The sequence below is a fragment of the Lissotriton vulgaris genome, chromosome 2_2 (genome assembly GCF_964263255.1).
Source record: "Lissotriton vulgaris chromosome 2_2, aLisVul1.2, whole genome shotgun sequence".
Classification (NCBI taxonomy): domain Eukaryota; kingdom Metazoa; phylum Chordata; class Amphibia; order Caudata; family Salamandridae; genus Lissotriton; species Lissotriton vulgaris.
In genome coordinates, this window is record NC_141688.1 from 240,955,492 (window position 1) to 240,974,284 (window position 18,793).

Genomic DNA, 18,793 nt, shown 5'->3' on the forward strand with positions numbered 1-18,793 from the left:
GATAGGCATGATTGCATTATTTCAACTAGTTAATTGAAATTTTCTTGCACGATTAGGGACAGTGGATGCCTAGAAAGATGTTTTTTTAAAATTAGTTTCAGGTTTCAGGGAGTAGATTCCTGAAAAAAATGTGTTTGTTTTATGAAAAATGTGAGTGTTTTACTGCTAAAAAGTTGATTTAAATTACGTTTTTGGATAAGGGTGATTGCAATATTTCAACAAGTTAATTGAAATTTTCTTGCAAGATTAGGGAGAGTGGATGCCTAGAAAGATGTTTTTTTAAAATTAGTTTTAGGTTCCAGAGAGTTGATTCCTGAAAAAATGTGTTTGTTTCATGAAAAATGTGAGTGTGTTACTGCTAAAAAGTTGATTTAAATTTCGTTTTTGGATAAGGGTGATTGCAATATTTCAACAAGTCAATTGAAATTTTCTTGCAAGATTAGGGACAGTGGATGCCTAGAAAGATGTTTTTTTTAATTAGTTTTAGGTTTCAGAGAGTAGATTCCTGAAAAAAATGTGTTTGTTTTATGAAAAATGTGAGTGTGTTACTGCAAAAAAGTTGATTTAAATATCGTTTTTGGATAAGGGTGATTGCAATATTTCAACAAGTTAATTGAAATTTTCTTGCAAGATTAGGGAGAGTGGATGCCTAGAAAGATGTTTTTTACAAATTCGTTATAGGTTCTAGAGAGTGGAGTCCTGAAAAAAAAATTATTAGTTTCATGAAAAATGTGAGTGTGTTGCTGCAAAAAAGTTGATTTACATTTAGTTTCAGGATAGGCGTGAATGCATCATTTCAACAAGTTAATTAAAATTTTCTTGCACGATTAGGGAGAGTGGATGCATAGAAAGATGTTTTTTTTATATTTGTTTTAGGTTCCAGAGAGTTGATTCCTGAAAAAAATGTCTTTGTTTTATGAAAAATGTGAGTGTGTTACTGCTAAAAAGTTTATTTAAATTTAGCTTCAGGATAGGCATGATTGCATTATTTCAACTAGTTAATTGAAATTTTCTTGCACGATTAGGGAGAGTGGATGCATAGAAAGATATTTCTTTTATATTTGTTTTAGGTTCCAGAGAGTTGATTCCTGAAAAAAATGTGTTTGTTTTATGAAAAATGTGAGTGTGTTACTGCTAAAAAGTTTATTTAAATTTAGCTTCAGGATAGGCATGATTGCATTATTTCAACTAGTTAATTGAAATTTTCTTGCACGATTAGGGACAGTGGATGCCTAGAAAGATGTTTTTTTAAAATTAGTTTCAGGTTTCAGGGAGTAGATTCCTGAAAAAAATGTGTTTGTTTTATGAAAAATGTGAGTGTTTTACTGCTAAAAAGTTGATTTAAATTACGTTTTTGGATAAGGGTGATTGCAATATTTCAACAAGTTAATTGAAATTTTCTTGCAAGATTAGGGAGAGTGGATGCCTAGAAAGATGTTTTTTTAAAATTAGTTTTAGGTTCCAGAGAGTTGATTCCTGAAAAAAATGTGTTTGTTTCATGAAAAATGTGAGTGTGTTACTGCTAAAAAGTTGATTTAAATTTCGTTTTTGGATAAGGGTGATTGCAATATTTCAACAAGTCAATTGAAATTTTCTTGCAAGATTAGGGACAGTGGATGCCTAGAAAGATGTTTTTTTTAATTAGTTTTAGGTTTCAGAGAGTAGATTCCTGAAAAAAATGTGTTTGTTTTATGAAAAATGTGAGTGTGTTACTGCAAAAAAGTTGATTTAAATATCGTTTTTGGATAAGGGTGATTGCAATATTTCAACAAGTTAATTGAAATTTTCTTGCAAGATTAGGGAGAGTGGATGCCTAGAAAGATGTTTTTTACAAATTCGTTATAGGTTCTAGAGAGTGGAGTCCTGAAAAAAAAATTATTAGTTTCATGAAAAATGTGAGTGTGTTGCTGCAAAAAAGTTGATTTACATTTAGTTTCAGGATAGGCGTGAATGCATCATTTCAACAAGTTAATTAAAATTTTCTTGCACGATTAGGGAGAGTGGATGCATAGAAAGATGTTTTTTTTATATTTGTTTTAGGTTCCAGAGAGTTGATTCCTGAAAAAAATGTCTTTGTTTTATGAAAAATGTGAGTGTGTTACTGCTAAAAAGTTTATTTAAATTTAGCTTCAGGATAGGCATGATTGCATTATTTCAACTAGTTAATTGAAATTTTCTTGCACGATTAGGGAGAGTGGATGCATAGAAAGATATTTCTTTTATATTTGTTTTAGGTTCCAGAGAGTTGATTCCTGAAAAAAATGTGTTTGTTTTATGAAAAATGTGAGTGTGTTACTGCTAAAAAGTTTATTTAAATTTAGCTTCAGGATAGGCATGATTGCATTATTTCAACTAGTTAATTGAAATTTTCTTGCACGATTAGGGACAGTGGATGCCTAGAAAGATGTTTTTTTAAAATTAGTTTCAGGTTTCAGGGAGTAGATTCCTGAAAAAAATGTGTTTGTTTTATGAAAAATGTGAGTGTTTTACTGCTAAAAAGTTGATTTAAATTACGTTTTTGGATAAGGGTGATTGCAATATTTCAACAAGTTAATTGAAATTTTCTTGCAAGATTAGGGAGAGTGGATGCCTAGAAAGATGTTTTTTTAAAATTAGTTTTAGGTTCCAGAGAGTTGATTCCTGAAAAAAATGTGTTTGTTTCATGAAAAATGTGAGTGTGTTACTGCTAAAAAGTTGATTTAAATTTCGTTTTTGGATAAGGGTGATTGCAATATTTCAACAAGTCAATTGAAATTTTCTTGCAAGATTAGGGACAGTGGATGCCTAGAAAGATGTTTTTTTTAATTAGTTTTAGGTTTCAGAGAGTAGATTCCTGAAAAAAATGTGTTTGTTTTATGAAAAATGTGAGTGTGTTACTGCAAAAAAGTTGATTTAAATATCGTTTTTGGATAAGGGTGATTGCAATATTTCAACAAGTTAATTGAAATTTTCTTGCAAGATTAGGGAGAGTGGATGCCTAGAAAGATGTTTTTTACAAATTCGTTATAGGTTCTAGAGAGTGGAGTCCTGAAAAAAAAATTATTAGTTTCATGAAAAATGTGAGTGTGTTGCTGCAAAAAAGTTGATTTACATTTAGTTTCAGGATAGGCGTGAATGCATCATTTCAACAAGTTAATTAAAATTTTCTTGCACGATTAGGGAGAGTGGATGCATAGAAAGATGTTTTTTTTATATTTGTTTTAGGTTCCAGAGAGTTGATTCCTGAAAAAAATGTCTTTGTTTTATGAAAAATGTGAGTGTGTTACTGCTAAAAAGTTTATTTAAATTTAGCTTCAGGATAGGCATGATTGCATTATTTCAACTAGTTAATTGAAATTTTCTTGCACGATTAGGGAGAGTGGATGCATAGAAAGATATTTCTTTTATATTTGTTTTAGGTTCCAGAGAGTTGATTCCTGAAAAAAATGTGTTTGTTTTATGAAAAATGTGAGTGTGTTACTGCTAAAAAGTTTATTTAAATTTAGCTTCAGGATAGGCATGATTGCATTATTTCAACTAGTTAATTGAAATTTTCTTGCACGATTAGGGACAGTGGATGCCTAGAAAGATGTTTTTTTAAAATTAGTTTCAGGTTTCAGGGAGTAGATTCCTGAAAAAAATGTGTTTGTTTTATGAAAAATGTGAGTGTTTTACTGCTAAAAAGTTGATTTAAATTACGTTTTTGGATAAGGGTGATTGCAATATTTCAACAAGTTAATTGAAATTTTCTTGCAAGATTAGGGAGAGTGGATGCCTAGAAAGATGTTTTTTTAAAATTAGTTTTAGGTTCCAGAGAGTTGATTCCTGAAAAAAATGTGTTTGTTTCATGAAAAATGTGAGTGTGTTACTGCTAAAAAGTTGATTTAAATTTCGTTTTTGGATAAGGGTGATTGCAATATTTCAACAAGTCAATTGAAATTTTCTTGCAAGATTAGGGACAGTGGATACCTAGAAAGATGTTTTTTTTAATTAGTTTTAGGTTTCAGAGAGTAGATTCCTGAAAAAAATGTGTTTGTTTTATGAAAAATGTGAGTGTGTTACTGCAAAAAAGTTGATTTAAATATTGTTTTTGGATAAGGGTGATTGCAATATTTCAACAAGTTAATTGAAATTTTCTTGCAAGATTAGGGAGAGTGGATGCCTAGAAAGATGTTTTTTACAAATTCGTTATAGGTTCTAGAGAGTGGAGTCCTGAAAAAAAAATTATTAGTTTCATGAAAAATGTGAGTGTGTTGCTGCAAAAAAGTTGATTTACATTTAGTTTCAGGATAGGCGTGAATGCATCATTTCAACAAGTTAATTAAAATTTTCTTGCACGATTAGGGAGAGTGGATGCATAGAAAGATGTTTTTTTTATATTTGTTTTAGGTTCCAGAGAGTTGATTCCTGAAAAAAATGTCTTTGTTTTATGAAAAATGTGAGTGTGTTACTGCTAAAAAGTTTATTTAAATTTAGCTTCAGGATAGGCATGATTGCATTATTTCAACTAGTTAATTGAAATTTTCTTGCACGATTAGGGAGAGTGGATGCATAGAAAGATATTTCTTTTATATTTGTTTTAGGTTCCAGAGAGTTGATTCCTGAAAAAAATGTGTTTGTTTTATGAAAAATGTGAGTGTGTTACTGCTAAAAAGTTTATTTAAATTTAGCTTCAGGATAGGCATGATTGCATTATTTCAACTAGTTAATTGAAATTTTCTTGCACGATTAGGGACAGTGGATGCCTAGAAAGATGTTTTTTTAAAATTAGTTTCAGGTTTCAGGGAGTAGATTCCTGAAAAAAATGTGTTTGTTTTATGAAAAATGTGAGTGTTTTACTGCTAAAAAGTTGATTTAAATTACGTTTTTGGATAAGGGTGATTGCAATATTTCAACAAGTTAATTGAAATTTTCTTGCAAGATTAGGGAGAGTGGATGCCTAGAAAGATGTTTTTTTAAAATTAGTTTTAGGTTCCAGAGAGTTGATTCCTGAAAAAAATGTGTTTGTTTCATGAAAAATGTGAGTGTGTTACTGCTAAAAAGTTGATTTAAATTTCGTTTTTGGATAAGGGTGATTGCAATATTTCAACAAGTCAATTGAAATTTTCTTGCAAGATTAGGGACAGTGGATGCCTAGAAAGATGTTTTTTTTAATTAGTTTTAGGTTTCAGAGAGTAGATTCCTGAAAAAAATGTGTTTGTTTTATGAAAAATGTGAGTGTGTTACTGCAAAAAAGTTGATTTAAATATCGTTTTTGGATAAGGGTGATTGCAATATTTCAACAAGTTAATTGAAATTTTCTTGCAAGATTAGGGAGAGTGGATGCCTAGAAAGATGTTTTTTACAAATTCGTTATAGGTTCTAGAGAGTGGAGTCCTGAAAAAAAAATTATTAGTTTCATGAAAAATGTGAGTGTGTTGCTGCAAAAAAGTTGATTTACATTTAGTTTCAGGATAGGCGTGAATGCATCATTTCAACAAGTTAATTAAAATTTTCTTGCACGATTAGGGAGAGTGGATGCATAGAAAGATGTTTTTTTTATATTTGTTTTAGGTTCCAGAGAGTTGATTCCTGAAAAAAATGTCTTTGTTTTATGAAAAATGTGAGTGTGTTACTGCTAAAAAGTTTATTTAAATTTAGCTTCAGGATAGGCATGATTGCATTATTTCAACTAGTTAATTGAAATTTTCTTGCACGATTAGGGAGAGTGGATGCATAGAAAGATATTTCTTTTATATTTGTTTTAGGTTCCAGAGAGTTGATTCCTGAAAAAAATGTGTTTGTTTTATGAAAAATGTGAGTGTGTTACTGCTAAAAAGTTTATTTAAATTTAGCTTCAGGATAGGCATGATTGCATTATTTCAACTAGTTAATTGAAATTTTCTTGCACGATTAGGGACAGTGGATGCCTAGAAAGATGTTTTTTTAAAATTAGTTTCAGGTTTCAGGGAGTAGATTCCTGAAAAAAATGTGTTTGTTTTATGAAAAATGTGAGTGTTTTACTGCTAAAAAGTTGATTTAAATTACGTTTTTGGATAAGGGTGATTGCAATATTTCAACAAGTTAATTGAAATTTTCTTGCAAGATTAGGGAGAGTGGATGCCTAGAAAGATGTTTTTTTAAAATTAGTTTTAGGTTCCAGAGAGTTGATTCCTGAAAAAAATGTGTTTGTTTCATGAAAAATGTGAGTGTGTTACTGCTAAAAAGTTGATTTAAATTTCGTTTTTGGATAAGGGTGATTGCAATATTTCAACAAGTCAATTGAAATTTTCTTGCAAGATTAGGGACAGTGGATGCCTAGAAAGATGTTTTTTTTAATTAGTTTTAGGTTTCAGAGAGTAGATTCCTGAAAAAAATGTGTTTGTTTTATGAAAAATGTGAGTGTGTTACTGCAAAAAAGTTGATTTAAATATCGTTTTTGGATAAGGGTGATTGCAATATTTCAACAAGTTAATTGAAATTTTCTTGCAAGATTAGGGAGAGTGGATGCCTAGAAAGATGTTTTTTACAAATTCGTTATAGGTTCTAGAGAGTGGAGTCCTGAAAAAAAAATTATTAGTTTCATGAAAAATGTGAGTGTGTTGCTGCAAAAAAGTTGATTTACATTTAGTTTCAGGATAGGCGTGAATGCATCATTTCAACAAGTTAATTAAAATTTTCTTGCACGATTAGGGAGAGTGGATGCATAGAAAGATGTTTTTTTTATATTTGTTTTAGGTTCCAGAGAGTTGATTCCTGAAAAAAATGTCTTTGTTTTATGAAAAATGTGAGTGTGTTACTGCTAAAAAGTTTATTTAAATTTAGCTTCAGGATAGGCATGATTGCATTATTTCAACTAGTTAATTGAAATTTTCTTGCACGATTAGGGAGAGTGGATGCATAGAAAGATATTTCTTTTATATTTGTTTTAGGTTCCAGAGAGTTGATTCCTGAAAAAAATGTGTTTGTTTTATGAAAAATGTGAGTGTGTTACTGCTAAAAAGTTTATTTAAATTTAGCTTCAGGATAGGCATGATTGCATTATTTCAACTAGTTAATTGAAATTTTCTTGCACGATTAGGGACAGTGGATGCCTAGAAAGATGTTTTTTTAAAATTAGTTTCAGGTTTCAGGGAGTAGATTCCTGAAAAAAATGTGTTTGTTTTATGAAAAATGTGAGTGTTTTACTGCTAAAAAGTTGATTTAAATTACGTTTTTGGATAAGGGTGATTGCAATATTTCAACAAGTTAATTGAAATTTTCTTGCAAGATTAGGGAGAGTGGATGCCTAGAAAGATGTTTTTTTAAAATTAGTTTTAGGTTCCAGAGAGTTGATTCCTGAAAAAAATGTGTTTGTTTCATGAAAAATGTGAGTGTGTTACTGCTAAAAAGTTGATTTAAATTTCGTTTTTGGATAAGGGTGATTGGAATAGTTCAACAAGTCAATTGAAATTTTCTTGCAAGATTAGGGACAGTGGATGCCTAGAAAGATGTTTTTTTTAATTAGTTTTAGGTTTCAGAGAGTAGATTCCTGAAAAAAATGTGTTTGTTTTATGAAAAATGTGAGTGTGTTACTGCAAAAAAGTTGATTTAAATATCGTTTTTGGATAAGGGTGATTCCAATATTTCAACAAGTTAATTGAAATTTTCTTGCAAGATTAGGGAGAGTGGATGCCTAGAAAGATGTTTTTTACAAATTCGTTATAGGTTCCAGAGAGTGGATTCCTGATAATAAGTTATTTGTTTCATGAAAAATGTGAGTGTGTTACTGCAAACAAGTTGATTTAAATTTAGTTTCAGGATAGGCATGATTGCATTATTTCAACTAGTTAATTGAAATTTTCTTGCACGATTAGGGAGAGTGGATGCATAGAAAGATGTTTTTTTTATATTTGTTTTAGGTTCCAGAGAGTTGATTCCTGAAAAAATGTGTTTGTTTTATGAAAAATGTGAGTGTGTTACAGCTAAAAAGTTGATTTAAATTTCGTTTTTGGATAAGGGTGATTGCAATATTTCAACAAGTCAAGTGAAATTTTCTCGCACGATTAGGGACAGTGGATGCCTAGAAAGATTTTTTTTTTAAATTAGTTTTAGGTTCCAGAGAGTGGATTCCTGAAAAAATTATTGTTTGTTTTATGAAAAATGTGAGTGTGTTACTGCAAACAAGTTGATTTTAATTTAGTTTCAGGATAGGCGTGAATGAATCATTTCAACAAGTCAATTGAAATTTTCTTGCACGATTAGGGACAGTGGATGCATAGAAAGATGTTTTTTTATATTTGTTTTAGGTTCCAGAGAGTTGATTCCTGAAAAAAATGTGTTTGTTTTATGAAAAATGTGAGTGTGTTACTGCTAAAAAGTTTATTTAAATTTAGCTTCAGGATAGGCATGATTGCATTATTTCAACTAGTTAATTGAAATTTTCTTGCACGATTAGGGAGAGTGGATGCATAGAAAGATATTTCTTTTATATTTGTTTTAGGTTCCAGAGAGTTGATTCCTGAAAAAATGTGCTTGTTTTATGAAAAATGTGAGTGTGTTACTGCTAAAAAGTTTATTTAAATTTAGCTTCAGGATAGGCGTGATTGCATTATTTCAACTAGTTAATTGAAATTTTCTTGCACGATTAGGGAGAGTGGATACATAGAAATATTTTTTTTTTATATTTGTTTTAGGTTCTAGAGAGTTGATTCCTGAAAAAAATGTCTTTGTTTTATGAAAAATGTGAGTGTGTTACTGCTTAAAAGTTTATTTAAATTTAGCTTCAGGATAGGCATGATTGCATTATTTCAACTAGTTAATTGAAATTTTCTTGCACGATTAGGGACAGTGGATGCCTAGAAAGATGTTTTTTTAAAATTAGTTTCAGGTTTCAGGGAGTAGATTCCTGAAAAAAATGTGTTTGTTTTATGAAAAATGTGAGTGTTTTACTGCTAAAAAGTTGATTTAAATTACGTTTTTGGATAAGGGTGATTGCAATATTTCAACAAGTTAATTGAAATTTTCTTGCAAGATTAGGGAGAGTGGATGCCTAGAAAGATGTTTTTTTTAAATTAGTTTTAGGTTCCAGAGAGTTGATTCCTGAAAAAAATGTGTTTGTTTCATGAAAAATGTGAGTGTGTTACTGCTAAAAAGTTTATTTAAATTTCGTTTTTGGATAAGGGTGATTGCAATATTTCAACAAGTCAATTGAAATTTTCTTGCAAGATTAGGGACAGTGGATGCCTAGAAAGATGTTTTTTTTAATTAGTTTCAGGTTTCAGAGAGTAGATTCCTGAAAAAAATGTGTTTGTTTTATGAAAAATGTGAGTGTGTTACTGCAAAAAAGTTGATTTAAATATCGTTTTTGGATAAGGGTGATTGCAATATTTCAACAAGTTAATTGAAATTTTCTTGCAAGATTAGGGAGAGTGGATGCCTAGAAAGATGTTTTTTACAAATTCGTTATAGGTTCTAGAGAGTGGAGTCCTGAAAAAAAAATTATTAGTTTCATGAAAAATGTGAGTGTGTTGCTGCAAAAAAGTTGATTTACATTTAGTTTCAGGATAGGCGTGAATGCATCATTTCAACAAGTTAATTAAAATTTTCTTGCACGATTAGGGAGAGTGGATGCATAGAAAGATGTTTTTTTTTATATTTGTTTTAGGTTCCAGAGAGTTGATTCCTGAAAAAAATGTGTTTGTTTTATGAAAAATGTGAGTGTGTTACTGCTAAAAAGTTTATTTAAATTTAGCTTCAGGATAGGCGTGATTGCATTATTTCAACTAGTTAATTGAAATTTTGTTGCACGATTAGGGAGAGTGGATACATAGAAATGTGTTTTTTTTATATTTGTTTTAGGTTCCAGAGAGTTGATTCCTGAAAAAAATGTGTTTGTTTCATGAAATATGTGAGTGTGTTACTGCTAAAAAGTTGAATTAAATTTCGTTTTTGGATAAGGGTGATTGCAATATTTCAACAAGTCAATTGAAATTTTCTTGCAAGATTAGGGACAGTGGATGCCTAGAAAGATGTTTTTTTTAATTAGTTTTAGGTTTCAGAGAGTAGATTCCTGAAAAAAATGTGTTTGTTTTATGAAAAATGTGAGTGTGTTACTGCAAAAAAGTTGATTTAAATATCGTTTTTGGATAAGGGTGATTGCAATATTTCAACAAGTTAATTGAAATTTTCTTGCAAGATTAGGGAGAGTGGATGCCTAGAAAGATGTTTTTTACAAATTCGTTATAGGTTCCAGAGAGTGGATTCCTGAAAATAAATTATTTGTTTCATGAAAAATGTGAGTGTGTTACTGCAAACAAGTTGATTTAAATTTAGTTTCAGGATAGGCGTGAATGCATCATTTCAACAAGTTAATTGAAATTTTCTTGCACGATTAGGGAGAGTGGATGCATAGAAAGATGTTTTTTTTATATTTGTTTTAGGTTCCAGAGAGTTGATTCCTGAAAAAAATGTCTTTGTTTTATGAAAAATGTGAGTGTGTTACTGCTAAAAAGTTTATTTAAATTTAGCTTCAGGATAGGCATGATTGCATTATTTCAACTAGTTAATTGAAATTTTCTTGCACGATTAGGGAGAGTGGATGCATAGAAAGATGTTTTTTTTATATTTGTTTTAGGTTCCAGAGAGTTGATTCCTGAAAAAATGTGTTTGTTTTATGAAAAATGTGAGTGTGTTACTGCTAAAAAGTTGATTTAAATTTCGTTTTTGGATAAGGGTGATTGCAATATTTCAACAAGTCAAGTGAAATTTTCCCGCACGATTAGGGACAGTGGATGCCTAGAAAGATGTTTTTTTTTTAATTAGTTTTAGGTTCCAGGGGGTGGATTCCTGAAAAAATTATTGTTTGTTTTATGAAAAATGTGAGTGTGTTACTGCAAACAAGTTGATTTTAATTTAGTTTCAGGATAGGCGTGAATGAATCATTTCAACAAGTCAATTGAAATTTTCTTGCACGATTAGGGAGAGTGGATGCATAGAAAGATATTTTTTTATATTTGTTTTAGGTTCCAGAGAGTTGATTCCTGAAAAAAATGTGTTTGTTTTATGAAAAATGTGAGTGTGTTACTGCTAAAAAGTTTATTTAAATTTAGCTTCAGGATAGGCGTGATTGCATTATTTCAACTAGTTAATTGAAATTTTCTTGCACGATTAGGGAGAGTGGATACATAGAAATATGTTTTTTTAATATTTGTTTTAGGTTCCAGAGAGTTGATTCCTGAAAAAAATGTGTTTGTTTCATGAAATATGTGAGTGTGTTACTGCTAAAAAGTTGATTTAAATTTTGTTTTTGGATAAGGGTGATTGCAATATTTCAACAAGTTAATTGAAATTTTCTTGCAAGATTAGGGAGAGTGGATGCCTAGAAAGATGTTTTTTTTAAATTAGTTTTAGGTTCCAGAGAGTTGATTCCTGAAAAAAATGTGTTTGTTTCATGAAAAATGTGAGTGTGTTACTGCTAAAAAGTTGATTTAAATTTCGTTTTTGGATAAGGGTGATTGCAATATTTCAACAAGTCAATTGAAATTTTCTTGCAAGATTAGGGACAGTGGATGCCTAGAAAGATGTTTTTTTTAATTAGTTTTAGGTTTCAGAGAGTAGATTACTGAAAAAAAAGTGTTTGTTTTATGAAAAATGTGAGTGTGTTACTGCAAAAAAGTTGATTTAAATATCGTTTTTGGATAAGGGTGATTGCAATATTTCAACAAGTTAATTGAAATTTTCTTGCAAGATTAGGGAGAGTGGATGCCTAGAAAGATGTTTTTTACAAATTCGTTATAGGTTCTAGAGAGTGGAGTCCTGAAAAAAAAATTATTTGTTTCATGAAAAATGTGAGTGTGTTACTGCAAAAAAGTTGATTTAAATTTAGTTTCAGGATAGGCGTGAATGCATCATTTCAACAAGTTAATTAAAATTTTCTTGCACGATTAGGGAGAGTGGATGCATAGAAAAATGTTTTTTTTATATTTGTTTTAGGTTCCAGAGAGTTGATTCCTGAAAAAAATGTCTTTGTTTTATGAAAAATGTGAGTGTGTTACTGCTAAAAAGTTTATTTAAATGTAGCTTCAGGATAGGCATGATTGCATTATTTCAACTAGTTAATTGAAATTTTCTTGCACGATTAGGGAGAGTGGATGCATAGAAAGATGTTTTTTTTATATTTGTTTTAGGTTCCAGAGAGTTGATTCCTGAAAAAATGTGTTTGTTTTATGAAAAATGTGAGTGTGTTACTGCTAAAAAGTTGATTTAAATTTCGTTTTTGGATAAGGGTGATTGCAATATTTCAACAAGTCAATTGAAATTTTCTTGCACGATTAGGGACAGTGGATGCCTAGAAAGATTTTTTTTTAAAATTAGTTTTAGGTTTCAGAGAGTAGATTCCTGAAAAAAATGTGTTTGTTTTATGAAAAATGTGAGTGAGTTACTGCTAAAAAGTTGATTTAAATTTCGTTTTTGGATAAGGGTGATTGCAATATTTCAACAAGTCAATTGAAATTTTCTTGCACGATTAGGGACAGTGGATGCCTAGAAAGATGTTTTTTTTAATTAGTTTTAGGTTCCAGAGAGTGGATTCCTGAAAAAATTATTGTTTGTTTTATGAAAAATGTGAGTGTGTTACTGCAAAAAATTTGATTTTAATTTAGTTTCAGGATAGGCGTGAATGCATCATTTCAACTAGTCAATTGAAATTTTCTTGCACGATTAGGGACAGTGGATGCCTAGAAAGATGTTTTTTTAAAATTAGTTTTAGGTTTCAGAGAATAGATTCCTGAAAAAACATGTGTTTGTTTTGTGAAAAATGTGAGTGTGTTACTGATAAAAAATTGATTTAAATTTCGTTTTTGGATAAGGGTGATTGCAATATTTCAACAAGTCAATTGAAATTTTCTTGCACGATTAGGGACAGTGGATGCCTAGAAAGATGTTTTTTACAAATTCGTTATAGGTTCCAGAGAGTGGATTCCTGGAAAAAAAAATTATTTGTTTCATGAAAAATGTGAGTGTGTTACTGCAAAAAAGTTGATTTAAATTTAGTTTCAGGATAGGCGTGATTGCATTATTTCAACTAGTTAATTGAAATTTTGTTGCACGATTAGGGAGAGTGGATGCATAGAAAGATATTTTTTTATATTTGTTTTAGGTTCCAGAGAGTTGATTCCTGAAAAAAATGTGTTTGTTTTATGAAAAATGTGAGTGTGTTACTGCTAAAAAAGTTTATTTAAATTTAGCTTCAGGATAGGCGTGATTGCATTATTTCAACTAGTTAATTGAAATTTTGTTGCACGATTAGGGAGGGTGGATACATAGAAATATGTTTTTTTTTATATTTGTTTTAGGTTCCAGAGAGTTGATTCCTGAAAAAAATGTGTTTGTTTCATGAAATATGTGAGTGTGTTACTGCTAAAAAGTTGATTTAAATTTCGTTTTTGGATAAGGGTGATTGGAATAGTTCAACAAGTCAATTGAAATTTTCTTGCAAGATTAGGGACAGTGGATGCCTAGAAAGATGTTTTTTTTAATTAGTTTTAGGTTTCAGAGAGTAGATTCCTGAAAAAAATGTGTTTGTTTTATGAAAAATGTGAGTGTGTTACTGCAAAAAAGTTGATTTAAATATCGTTTTTGGATAAGGGTGATTCCAATATTTCAACAAGTTAATTGAAATTTTCTTGCAAGATTAGGGAGAGTGGATGCCTAGAAAGATGTTTTTTACAAATTCGTTATAGGTTCCAGAGAGTGGATTCCTGATAATAAGTTATTTGTTTCATGAAAAATGTGAGTGTGTTACTGCAAACAAGTTGATTTAAATTTAGTTTCAGGATAGGCATGATTGCATTATTTCAACTAGTTAATTGAAATTTTCTTGCACGATTAGGGAGAGTGGATGCATAGAAAGATGTTTTTTTTATATTTGTTTTAGGTTCCAGAGAGTTGATTCCTGAAAAAATGTGTTTGTTTTATGAAAAATGTGAGTGTGTTACAGCTAAAAAGTTGATTTAAATTTCGTTTTTGGATAAGGGTGATTGCAATATTTCAACAAGTCAAGTGAAATTTTCTCGCACGATTAGGGACAGTGGATGCCTAGAAAGATGTTTTTTTTAAATTAGTTTTAGGTTCCAGAGAGTGGATTCCTGAAAAAATTATTGTTTGTTTTATGAAAAATGTGAGTGTGTTACTGCAAACAAGTTGATTTTAATTTAGTTTCAGGATAGGCGTGAATGAATCATTTCAACAAGTCAATTGAAATTTTCTTGCACGATTAGGGACAGTGGATGCATAGAAAGATGTTTTTTTATATTTGTTTTAGGTTCCAGAGAGTTGATTCCTGAAAAAAATGTGTTTGTTTTATGAAAAATGTGAGTGTGTTACTGCTAAAAAGTTTATTTAAATTTAGCTTCAGGATAGGCATGATTGCATTATTTCAACTAGTTAATTGAAATTTTCTTGCACGATTAGGGAGAGTGGATGCATAGAAAGATATTTCTTTTATATTTGTTTTAGGTTCCAGAGAGTTGATTCCTGAAAAAATGTGCTTGTTTTATGAAAAATGTGAGTGTGTTACTGCTAAAAAGTTTATTTAAATTTAGCTTCAGGATAGGCGTGATTGCATTATTTCAACTAGTTAATTGAAATTTTCTTGCACGATTAGGGAGAGTGGATACATAGAAATATTTTTTTTTTATATTTGTTTTAGGTTCTAGAGAGTTGATTCCTGAAAAAAATGTCTTTGTTTTATGAAAAATGTGAGTGTGTTACTGCTTAAAAGTTTATTTAAATTTAGCTTCAGGATAGGCATGATTGCATTATTTCAACTAGTTAATTGAAATTTTCTTGCACGATTAGGGACAGTGGATGCCTAGAAAGATGTTTTTTTAAAATTAGTTTCAGGTTTCAGGGAGTAGATTCCTGAAAAAAATGTGTTTGTTTTATGAAAAATGTGAGTGTTTTACTGCTAAAAAGTTGATTTAAATTACGTTTTTGGATAAGGGTGATTGCAATATTTCAACAAGTTAATTGAAATTTTCTTGCAAGATTAGGGAGAGTGGATGCCTAGAAAGATGTTTTTTTTAAATTAGTTTTAGGTTCCAGAGAGTTGATTCCTGAAAAAAATGTGTTTGTTTCATGAAAAATGTGAGTGTGTTACTGCTAAAAAGTTGATTTAAATTTCGTTTTTGGATAAGGGTGATTGCAATATTTCAACAAGTCAATTGAAATTTTCTTGCAAGATTAGGGACAGTGGATGCCTAGAAAGATGTTTTTTTTAATTAGTTTCAGGTTTCAGAGAGTAGATTCCTGAAAAAAATGTGTTTGTTTTATGAAAAATGTGAGTGTGTTACTGCAAAAAAGTTGATTTAAATATCGTTTTTGGATAAGGGTGATTGCAATATTTCAACAAGTTAATTGAAATTTTCTTGCAAGATTAGGGAGAGTGGATGCCTAGAAAGATGTTTTTTACAAATTCGTTATAGGTTCTAGAGAGTGGAGTCCTGAAAAAAAAATTATTAGTTTCATGAAAAATGTGAGTGTGTTGCTGCAAAAAAGTTGATTTACATTTAGTTTCAGGATAGGCGTGAATGCATCATTTCAACAAGTTAATTAAAATTTTCTTGCACGATTAGGGAGAGTGGATGCATAGAAAGATGTTTTTTTTTATATTTGTTTTAGGTTCCAGAGAGTTGATTCCTGAAAAAAATGTCTTTGTTTTATGAAAAATGTGAGTGTGTTACTGCTAAAAAGTTTATTTAAATTTAGCTTCAGGATAGGCATGATTGCATTATTTCAACTAGTTAATTGAAATTTTCTTGCACGATTAGGGAGAGTGGATGCATAGAAAGATATTTCTTTTATATTTGTTTTAGGTTCCAGAGAGTTGATTCCTGAAAAAAATGTGTTTGTTTTATGAAAAATGTGAGTGTGTTACTGCTAAAAAGTTTATTTAAATTTAGCTTCAGGATAGGCGTGATTGCATTATTTCAACTAGTTAATTGAAATTTTCTTGCACGATTAGGGAGAGTGGATACATAGAAATATTTTTTTTTTATATTTGTTTTAGGTTCCAGAGAGTTGATTCCTGAAAAAAATGTCTTTGTTTTATGAAAAATGTGAGGGTGTTACTGCTTAAAAGTTTATTTAAATTTAGCTTCAGGATAGGCATGATTGGATTATTTCAACTAGTTAATTGAAATTTTCTTGCACGATTAGGGACAGTGGATGCCTAGAAAGATGTTTTTTTAAAATTAGTTTCAGGTTTCAGGGAGTAGATTCCTGAAAAAAATGTGTTTGTTTTATGAAAAATGTGAGTGTTTTACTGCTAAAAAGTTGATTTAAATTACGTTTTTGGATAAGGGTGATTGCAATATTTCAACAAGTTAATTGAAATTTTCTTGCAAGATTAGGGAGAGTGGATGCCTAGAAAGATGTTTTTTTTAAATTAGTTTTAGGTTCCAGAGAGTTGATTCCTGAAAAAAATGTGTTTGTTTCATGAAAAATGTGAGTGTGTTACTGCTAAAAAGTTGATTTAAATTTCGTTTTTGGATAAGGGTGATTGCAATATTTCAACAAGTCAATTGAAATTTTCTTGCAAGATTAGGGACAGTGGATGCCTAGAAAGATGTTTTTTTTTAATTAGTTTTAGGTTTCAGAGAGTAGATTCCTGAAAAAAATGTGTTTGTTTTATGAAAAATGTGAGTGTGTTACTGCAAAAAAGTTGATTTAAATATCGTTTTTGGATAAGGGTGATTGCAATATTTCAACAAGTTAATTGAAATTTTCTTGCAAGATTAGGGAGAGTGGATGCCTAGAAAGATGTTTTTTACAAATTCGTTATAGGTTCTAGAGAGTGGAGTCCTGAAAAAAAAATTATTTAATTTCATGAAAAATGTGAGTGTGTTACTGCAAAAAAGTTGATTTAAATTTAGTTTCAGGATAGGCGTGAATGCATCATTTCAACAAGTTAATTAAAATTTTCTTGCACGATTAGGGAGAGTGGATGCATAGAAAGATGTTTTTTTTTATATTTGTTTTAGGTTCCAGAGAGTTGATTCCTGAAAAAAATGTCTTTGTTTTATGAAAAATGTGAGTGTGTTACTGCTAAAAAGTTTATTTAAATTTAGCTTCAGGATAGGCATGATTGCATTATTTCAACTAGTTAATTGAAATTTTCTTGCACGATTAGGGAGAGTGGATGCATAGAAAGATGTTTTTTTTATATTTGTTTTAGGTTCCAGAGAGTTGATTCCTGAAAAAATGTGTTTGTTTTATGAAAAATGTGAGTGTGTTACTGCTAAAAAGTTGATTTAAATTTCGTTTTTGAATAAGGGTGATTGCAATATTTCAACAAGTCAATTGAAATTTTCTTGCACGATTAGGGACAGTGGATGCCTAGAAAGATGTTTTTTTAAAATTAGTTTTAGGTTTCAGAGAGTAGATTCCTGAAAAAAATGTGTTTGTTTTATGAAAAATGTGAGTGGGTTACTGCTAAAAAGTTGATTTAACTTTCGTTTTTGGATAAGGGTGATTGCAATATTTCAACAAGTCAATTGAAATTTTCTTGCACGATTAGGGACAGTGGATGCCTAGAAAGATGTTTTTTTTAATTAGTTTTAGGTTCCAGAGAGTGGATTCCTGAAAAAATTATTGTTTGTTTTATGAAAAATGTGAGTGTGTTACTGCAAAAAATTTGATTTTAATTTAGTTTCAGGATAGGCGTGAATGCATCATTTCAACAAGTCAATTGAAATTTTCTTGCACGATTAGGGACAGTGGATGCCTAGAAAGATGTTTTTTTAAAATTAGTTTTAGGTTTCAGAGAATAGATTCCTGAAAAAACATGTGTTTGTTTTGTGAAAAATGTGAGTGTGTTACTGCTAAAAAGTTGATTTAAATTTCGTTTTTGGATAAGGGTGATTGCAATATTTCAACAAGTCAATTGAAATTTTCTTGCACGATTAGGGACAGTGGATGCCTAGAAAGATGTTTTTTACAAATTCGTTATAGGTTCCAGAGAGTGGATTCCTGGAAAAAAAAATTATTTGTTTCATGAAAAATGTGAGTGTGTTACTGCAAAAAATTTGATTTTAATTTAGTTTCAGGATAGGTGTGAATGCATCATTTCAACAAATTAATTGAAATTTTCTTGCACGATTAGGGAGAGTGGATGCATAGAAAGATATTTTTTTATATTTGTTTTAGGTTCCAGAGAGTTGATTCCTGAAAAAAATGTGTTTGTTTTATGAAAAATGTGAGTGTGTTACTGCTAAAAAGTTTATTTAAATTTAGCTTCAGGATAGGCGTGATTGCATTATTTCAACTAGTTAATTGAAATTTTGTTGCACGATTAGGGAGAGTGGATACATAGAAATGTGTTTTTTTTATATTTGTTTTAGGTTCCAGAGAGTTGATTCCTGAAAAAAATGTGTTTGTTTCATGAAATATGTGAGTGTGTTACTGCTAAAAAGTTGATTTAAATTTCGTTTTTGGATAAGGGTGATTGCAATATTTCAACAAGTCAATTGAAATTTTCTTGCAAGATTAGGGACAGTGGATGCCTAGAAAGATGTTTTTTTTAATTAGTTTTAGGTTTCAGAGAGTAGATTCCTGAAAAAAATGTGTTTGTTTTATGAAAAATGTGAGTGTGTTACTGCAAAAAAGTTGATTTAAATATCGTTTTTGGATAAGGGTGATTGCAATATTTCAACAAGTTAATTGAAATTTTCTTGCAAGATTAGGGAGAGTGGATGCCTAGAAAGATGTTTTTTACAAATTCGTTATAGGTTCCAGAGAGTGGATTCCTGAAAATAAATTATTTGTTTCATGAAAAATGTGAGTGTGTTACTGCAAA